The sequence below is a fragment of the Chionomys nivalis genome, chromosome X (genome assembly GCF_950005125.1).
Source record: "Chionomys nivalis chromosome X, mChiNiv1.1, whole genome shotgun sequence".
Lineage (NCBI taxonomy): Eukaryota > Metazoa > Chordata > Mammalia > Rodentia > Cricetidae > Chionomys > Chionomys nivalis.
The window spans coordinates 83140796-83149523 of NC_080112.1; the positions used below are offsets into that span (position 1 = coordinate 83140796).

At 35.3% G+C, this 8728-nt stretch overlaps 1 pseudogene; it reads left to right on the top strand.

Moving 5' to 3' along the window:
• The first annotated feature begins 816 nt into the window (after nt 1-816).
• LOC130867899 (COP9 signalosome complex subunit 8-like) lies at nt 817-1967 on the top strand (annotated as a pseudogene).
• The last annotated feature ends 6761 nt before the right edge of the window (nt 1968-8728 follow it).

Here is an 8728-nt window from a genome sequence, read left to right on the forward strand (position 1 = left end):
TTGATTTCTTCGTGTCCTTTGACCAGCGTGTGTGGTGTCTTTAGCAAAAGAATCATTATCAAGGTCTGGTTTGTAAGCAATAGGAATGAAAATAGCCTTTATTGTTTGTATAACCTTTAATATTCCCTTGACTGACAACTTGAAGGGGGGTGTTATTTCACACCTAGAAGTGAACTTTTTGTTTGATAACCTGTATTTTAGGAAGAACATTTACGCCTTTGCTAGGTAATGTGTATTCAATTATCTTTTTTACACATGCATATAATGTGTTTTGGTCAAATCCTCCTTCCTTTCCCTCTCTTAAAACTCCTCGCATATTACCACTATCACTTTTCTCTCTCAACACCATGCATAGTTTTAAAGCTAGTGAGTCTACTTAGTGATGCTAGTATGTATGTAGGGTCATCCTCTAGATCATGGACAGATTTTATGGGGTGCCATTCCTGGAGCAAACTGAAACTCTTTTTTTATATCCTACTGTTACCACTTGCCAATTGTTCTTCAGTTACAGTTAGAATATCCTAAGCTCTTCCCCCATCCACACTGAAAGTTTGGTTGGCTTAGTCTAGTGAAGGTTTTCTGCATGAAGTCATAGCCTCTGTGAATTTATATGTTCAAAAACAGTATAATGCCAAGAAAACTGTGTGCTATTCTGTTGTTTTTTGTTAGATGATGGGAAAACCATAGCCATAAACTACCTCCCATGTTTATCATCTTTCCAATCTTCTTCCACAACATTTGAAAAAAGCCACATAAAAACCTACTATTTTATAAGCTTTCTAAAAGATATACATAAAAAGTTTCATTATGGAGGGCCAACTTGGGCTTTGGTCTGGCGGGGCGGTGGCGGCGAGAGCGTCTGGGAAGATGCCAGTGGCGGTGATGGAGGACAGCGCCTTCAGTTTCAGAAAGCTGCTGGATCAGTGCGAGAACCAGGAGCTTGAGGCTCCTGGAGGAATTGCCACACCACCAGTGTACGGCCAGCTTCTGGCTTTGTATTTGCTTCAGAATGACATGAATAATGCAAGATATCTTTGGAAGAGGATTCCACCTGCTATAAAGTCTGCAAATTCTGAACTTGGGGGAATTTGGTCAGTAGGACAGTGAATCTGGCAGAGAGATTTCCCCGGGATCTATACTACCATCAACGCCCACCAGTGGTCGGAGACTGTGCAACCAATCATGGAAGCCCTTAGAGATGCAACGAGGAGACGTGCTTTCGCCCTGGTCTCTCAGGCGTACACCTCCATAGTCGCAGATGACTTCGCTGCCTTTGTCGGCCTCCCTGTGGAGGAAGCTGTGAAAGGTGTATTGGAACAAGGATGGCAAGCCGACTCTGCCACAAGAATGGTTCTTCCCAGGAAGCCAGCCTCAGGAGCCCTGGATGTTTCCTTTAACAGGTTTATTCCCTTATCAGAGCCTGCCCCAGTCCCACCAATCCCCAACGAGCAGCAGCTCGCCAGGCTGACCGACTACGTGGCTTTTCTGGAAAACTGATAGATGTGAGTTCAAGATTCACCTTCAGCCCCTGTCACTGGCAAACAGACCTGGAGTTTTATTCCGAGTTTACTGAACAGGGCGAGCACCTCGGTGTCCTTTGGGTGTGATAAAATGCACATAGAAGATGAAACGGATTGAACAGTTTCCTCCTCAGACACTGCTGAATGTCCTTGAAACAGTTCTCATCTGTATTGATCACTTAGGTTGGAGCCATCAGTATTATGCAGCTAGTTTCTGTCAGCGACTGGACTCTGAACACAAGCTGTCCTGCTGCAGGGAGCAGAGAGGGTGCTGTGGCACACACCACACTCTTGCGTACCATTGGCCTCCAGCTGGAGTGATGCGCTGGGGGTTTGCAGAGGACTGTCCCTAGGCAGTGACCAACCCTCATTATCTCTCACACTCTGGAGAATGTGCTTTCTTCCCACCCCAGAACAAGGAATCACTGCTGTAGGATCAGAAATCGCTGAGGATTGCAAAGACCGTCTCCTGATGAGGGGCTTGTAAGCGCTACAGTTTTTCCGTATGCGCAAGCATCCATTGCATGAGGTGGACGGTGCACAGTTAGAATGCAGCTGATGTGTTCGCGTAAACTCTTAAGTTCTGATGTCTCCTTTCAGAAGAAGGGAAAGGCATGGAGTGCGCTGTGTGCTGAAGGAAGTTCCAGAGCTGGGGTGGCCCATGCAGACTTCCTGCCTCTCCCCATCCTGTGTAGAAATGCTGAGTGCATCCATTTTTGTTCCTGTATGACAGCCCTTGAAGATTTGAGGTGGTTAATGTATCTTCAGATTAAAACAGCCCTGGTTCATTTATTCTGCATTTGTTCAATAAATATTTAATTGAATTCTAAAAAAAAAAAAAAAGTTTCATTATGATTCCCCTATGTGGAACAAAGGATGATGCCTCTCCAGCCACAATGATAAGCAGCCTAGTGATATATAACCACTGGTTCAATAGCACAAATGCTAATAGATTTAACCAAACACTTTCTGACTGAATTTTAGGCCTGCTATTCAAGATGGAAACCCATTCTGCTACTGTTAACTGGAACAAGAACCTATGACTTAATTTATTATTCTGCTCAATAAACATAGGACCAAAGAGTCCCTAAATACATCTTTACAACTATAGATGGGTACAGTTTACAACCTCATCAGTGAACCTTCCCTTTGAAGTGAATACATATTTTAGGAGGTTTATAAAGTAGTCAGTTTCCACACGATTTTATGCCTTTTTCAACACTCTTAATATTATCAACCCTCCTACCAACCCTTTCTATCTAAGCCTCCCAACATGTTCCACTTAAAAGTCTCAACATTATTTCTCTTTGCCTACGTATAATCTCTATTCTGCTCTCCCGATACATTTAACCCCTCTAATTGCCTCTTTCTAGTTTTCTTACTCTAAAATTAAACACATAAATCCACATAAGAGAGAGAATATTCTGTGTTTGTCTGAGTTTGAGTTTTCACACTTTTCCAGGCACATCTATTTAAGTCAAATTTCAGGATTTCATTTTTCATTACCTTGGAATAAAATTTCATTGTGTATATGTATACTGCATATTCATTACCAATTCATCAGTAACTATCCCATTTTTGTTGCAAGTTACAAGTGGACCAGTAGGTGTTGTCCAATTCTGGCTAAAAAACTTGTTTTTCTTTTTATAATTTTTATCTATTTCCTGTGTGTGTATGTGGAGGGATGTAGTGAGCATTTGAAGGTCTAAGAAATAATTCCTGAAGTTAGCCTTCTCTTTCTGTTTAAGGGATGTTTGAAATATGCAGCAAAGACCCTCACCTACTTAGATAATTTTTTCTGGCCTAGAGATAGTTGTAAATTTAAAATCCAACTTTTGTTTAATATTGAAATGTAATAATCATGTATGGTTGTATACATGGTGATATATTAATAAATATATAAAGCATATATAGACTAAGAGCAATTTTGCTAAGTCAGGCCATTTTTCTTTTTTGAAGAAGTATGTCACTTTTTAAGTTCTTTACCTTTGGAGCCTTCAAATACTTTGAGTTTGTAATAAAAGTAAAAGTATTTGTGAACCCTCACTCTTCCTACCATATTATAGGACATAACAAATATTTTTTCTTAAGTGATAGTGTCTAGTACCCTTTATAAATTGCCTCTATACCTCCTCAAGCCTTACTGGTTCTAGTAATCACCATCATATTTTAAGCACATATTATATGTTCATTCATTAACTAAATGATTTTTTATTTAACCAGTCCTCATTATAGACATTTTCTTTTTATATAGGTTATCTTATCAATAAGCCATGATGCTTTCCATTTCTTTCATATATTTATTCCTTTAATGTCTTTCACTTTAACAAATGTCCTGTCTAAGCCTGTTAGTACAGTGAGATGAACTATTGTCATGTGAGAGGACAGTTTTCTTCTTCCAGAATTTAGAGGAAATATTTTAAGGTTTTGATTACATTTTAGGATATTAGCAATAGTATTTTCTATTTACGGAGTTTATTATTTTGAAATACATTTTGCATATACCTAATTTGGTCTTTTTTTGTCCCTGATTCTGCTTATGTGATGTACTATACATTTGTATTTTAGAATTTGCATTATCTATATTGAGTTATCTTAGAATTCTTAAATCTCAGCTGAAAATTGTTGATATTACAAGTGATTTGTTAAAGTTGATTTGACTGTAATTTATTGAGACTTTTTCAGCTATGCTTATCAATGATATTGGTCCCTAATTTTCTGTTTGGATTTTCAGAACTGTTATTATCTCTACGATTTGTGTGGATAGTTTGAAAAGGATTGCATTATTTTTTTTTCCTGCATCTGGTTGGAAAATTATACTGAAGACAAAATCCATAAAAAGAAAAGCTAATAGTTTATTATATCTATATCATATATTTTATAATATAATAAGCTGACCTATGTAAGAAAACATTCTCTGAGTCCTGCATCTATTAGAAAAATCATTGAAATTTGGAAACCAAATTTTAAGAAACAAATTCCTAAACATTGATTGCTATGAATTGAAATTGTGTTGGAAATGGTAGTACAAGGAAGAGTCTTTTCCTTAGTTCTCATATACCCAATTATAACAAGCAAAGAGTAACACATTTGTTATGGATCTCTTCCCAGAAAATCTCATCAATTTGGGAAGATTAACTGAAATCATAGATGAGAAATTAGAGGCTGATCTATCTGCCAGAGAGGCTGCTACCATTATTCTAGTCAAGATAAACCACTGGATACCTATCCTAGTAGAATGACAAGACATCCTTAACTCATGAAACATTTGTCTTCTCATATTCACACAACTACTGTTACTACCCCATCTTTTGCTGACTAGAAACTCTCATTTTTATAGATTGTGATTATATATGTTTCAAATTTCTGACCCTCCTTTTAGTCTCTTGTTTATATGATATTATATTCTTTGAATTTACTATTTTACAGATTGCCCATAAAGTTATAATGAATTTCCTGAGCCAGCCTCCCAAATATTGAGATTATATCCACATATAAGTATATGAGAGATTCTTCATGATTAAAAACACATACACATGAGTGTACATATAAATTGATTTTGCATTTGTGCATAACTAATTACTACAATTTTAACTGCTTAGTAAAGCACATTAATATCTTATGTGAATCAGATGTCTATGCATGAACTATTTGGGGCCATTTTATTTGATCTGATTAGTAATCTTTGAGTTTTTGGAAAAAAATGTTGTTTTACCAAGTTATTGGAGCCCAATTCCAAGCTTCCTGGTTAATGGTAGTATTAAAGTCTTATAGTTGTTGAGAATATTAGCACTTAGGGACACCTATTGTGCTCTCCCTTATGACTTTCTCAAATTTGACATTGGTCTTCAAAGCATACAGAAAACATCTGCTGTTCCTTCTGTCTTTTATGGGCTCACCTGACTAGGCCAGGCCTATTCACAATGATTTTTCATTTTATTTATTCACAATCGACTCATTGGAGATCATTATAGCGCATTGTATTCAGTATAAAGTAGCTAAATTATTAGAATAACATTCCTTATTCATATTTTACCACAAGGTTAGAGGCAGGCATCTGGAGGTTTATCTTAAAATTCTGCATCAAAGAAAGTATTTGTTATTTGTTTATGTGTGGGTGTGGGTGTCTGTGCATGTGCACATGTGTGGGTTTTCAGGAACTGATGTTTGGGGAATAGTCAAAGAATAGATTATGTTTACATTATTCTTTGCATATATTATAAGTTTTTGCCAGCTTGTTTGAGCTTTATTGGCACTAATTAATTTTTCAATCCAGTCACCAATTTTCCCCACATACTGTTTTCACATTGGCACATGTTAACTTAATATTGCATAGCATAAAATTTGTGCAGCATGTTTGATACATTAATGCTCTGAAAGTATTAATCAGGAAAGCTTTGCCTACAGTTACATTTTTACATAATGATTCCTTTACATTCCTATTAGAAAAAGCTATCTGTATATTAAGGGACGAAAGCTCAGTTGTTACTGGCAAAACTCTGCATGACTAGGACATTGAATGTATTGGATAAAGAAATATGAAAAGCAGTTGTAAAATGATCAACATATGAACACATGTCACCCTCTTGATGCCTTTGGTGGTTATGATGATTAATAGCCTGTTGTAAAGCACTCTTCCAAAGATTTGAGTTTGGATAGAGTAATATAGATCATTGAAAAATTCATACAAAAGCTTGTTAATTGCCATTGATCAATAAACACATATATCATCATAATTTTGGTTTGGTTTTAATCCCCTAATAAATGGTGTGTGTTTAAGTGGAAATTAAGGCATTGAAAATACAAAAAAAAGTACAATATCAGTTCAGCTTTTACTTTACCCATTATGTTGTATTTGCAAAATTTTATTATTTATGTTGAAGGCAATGATGTGGCATGTAAAAGTATATATGGACTAGATATTTCAACTTGAATTTTTAAATTGTCATAGTAATAGTAAGATAACAGGAACTTTAAAATCTAGAGTTTCTCATATGATTCATCATATACATAATGACTGTAGCCTAATTTAAACAATTCTGTTCACAATTTTATAGCAGATGACCTTTAATTAGTGTGAAGATATTCTATCCATATATCATTTGTTCACTTGTCGTACTGGGCAGTAGACGTCTGCTGTGAAGCATAAAGGGATTTTTTTGTCCTAATCCCTGCGATATGACATGATTAATGAGATAAAATTCCCATTTGGAGTTTCCTACCAATCAATAGGCAGATGGGCAATAGTGGATGTCAAACAACAAGACAGCAGGAGATGCTTAAGCTCTTGTTTCTTTCATGAGTAAAAACATATTTTGAGAAATTTGATTTAAAGCTATAGTCAACATTTTCTTTACCATTTACTTATATTATATGCTTTTCCTCTTACTAAGTTTTGTGTCTTTGAACCACAACTATGTTAAACTTAGTTTTTTAGTTTATATGTACCCATTTTTGCTGGAAAGAACAGTAAAGCAAACAGGAGAATTTCCAATAATCTCTTTTGCTAATGATCGTATGGGTTTTAATATATTAGTAATATATAGTAATATATTAGTAATATATAGCATGTAATGCATGCAATACTTTATTATCTTCTTACATATCAAATGGACATTGGTATGCTATAGCAGGTGTTCTTCTATTTGTAATATACATACATATTAAGCCACACAATTTAGTTTGTGAAATTCTCTAGTATTGTTTCAAACTGCAAAACCTGCAAGATGCAGATATAATTGCAAAACTCTTTATCACTTTTTATCTTACCCTTGAGTTCAAATGCAACAAAATCTTTTTTCTTCTTGATGATATTTAATAAGTGACATAAAAAATCTGTTAATCCTGTAAGTAAAAAGCAACTATAGTAAAAAAAAAAGTGCAGAATAGGATCTTATTCCTTGATAAAATTAGAGCCACTTGTAAAACATCTCTTAAAAGTCGCTAGAGAAAGTGCTAAATTGAATTATAGTATTTCATTTTGGAGAATTGCTTATGGACATTACAGAATATTTTTAAGATAAAATAAGCAATTCTAGTCTTGTATAGATGAAAAAGACTGGGATAGTGATAGAAATTCACATTAGGAATTTTTAAAATGATTATAATTTACACAGAAGTTCTAACATGAAGTGTAAATATATGTGTAATCACTCTAAAAACTGACTTGTAAGTAGAAGAAGTCAATGTTTTCTTTTGACAAAAAAAGATTTAAAGTGCAATTTGGTCCCTTGCATCTTTTATGCTATTAACATTACCCAAGTGTTTTGAAGGAGGGCCATTCCAAATCTTTCAGAATACTAGATGATTAAGAACCTTTTGCTTCCATATCATGTGCACCTCTCTATTCAGCATAGGTTTTCACTAGTAAAAAAAGTGAAAACTGATTTTACCTGTTTATGTGTTTGAAACATGTCTCTTTTGATGATGAATAAGAACTAATTATTCTGACAACCTTCCATAAAGTTTGATTTATTTCAGTGGGACAGGGCCTTGTTATGTAGTTCTGGCTGGTTTAAAAATCCTAATATTTTTACCTCAACTTTATAAATTCTGGTTTGTTATATATGTGCTAATATGCCTGACTGTATAATAAACTTTCAAAATAAACTATTAAACTCAGATCTAATAAAAATACATCATATTTGGATTATCATCTCTAGTTCCCTGCTTGCATATGAATATTCTTTCCTTCCTTCCGTTCTTCCTTTCTTTCCTTCATCCCTCCCTTCTTCCTTTCTTCCTTTCAAATCACCACTGCATTTACCCGTCCTCCCCTCCTCCCATTCCCTCCCCTATTCTTTTCTGCCGACCCTATCCAGTGCTTCTCCATTTTTTTCAGAAAAGGGCTGGCCTTTCATGTATATAAAAAAAACATGGCATATCAAGTTGCAGTAAGACTAAGCACCTCCCCTTGTATTAAGCCTGGACAAATCAACTCAATATAAAGAATAGGTTCCCACACGCCAAGGCTGTCCACTCTCTCCATACCTCTTCAATATAGTTCTTGAAGTTTTAGCAATAGCAATAAGACAACATAAGGGGATAAAGGGGATTCAAATTGGAAAGGAAGAAGTTAAAATTTCGTTATTTGCAGATGATATGATAGTGTACATAAGAGACCCCAAAAACTACACCAAAGAACTCCTACAGCTGATCAACACCTTTAGTAATGTGGCAGGATACAAGATCAACTCCAAAAAATCAGT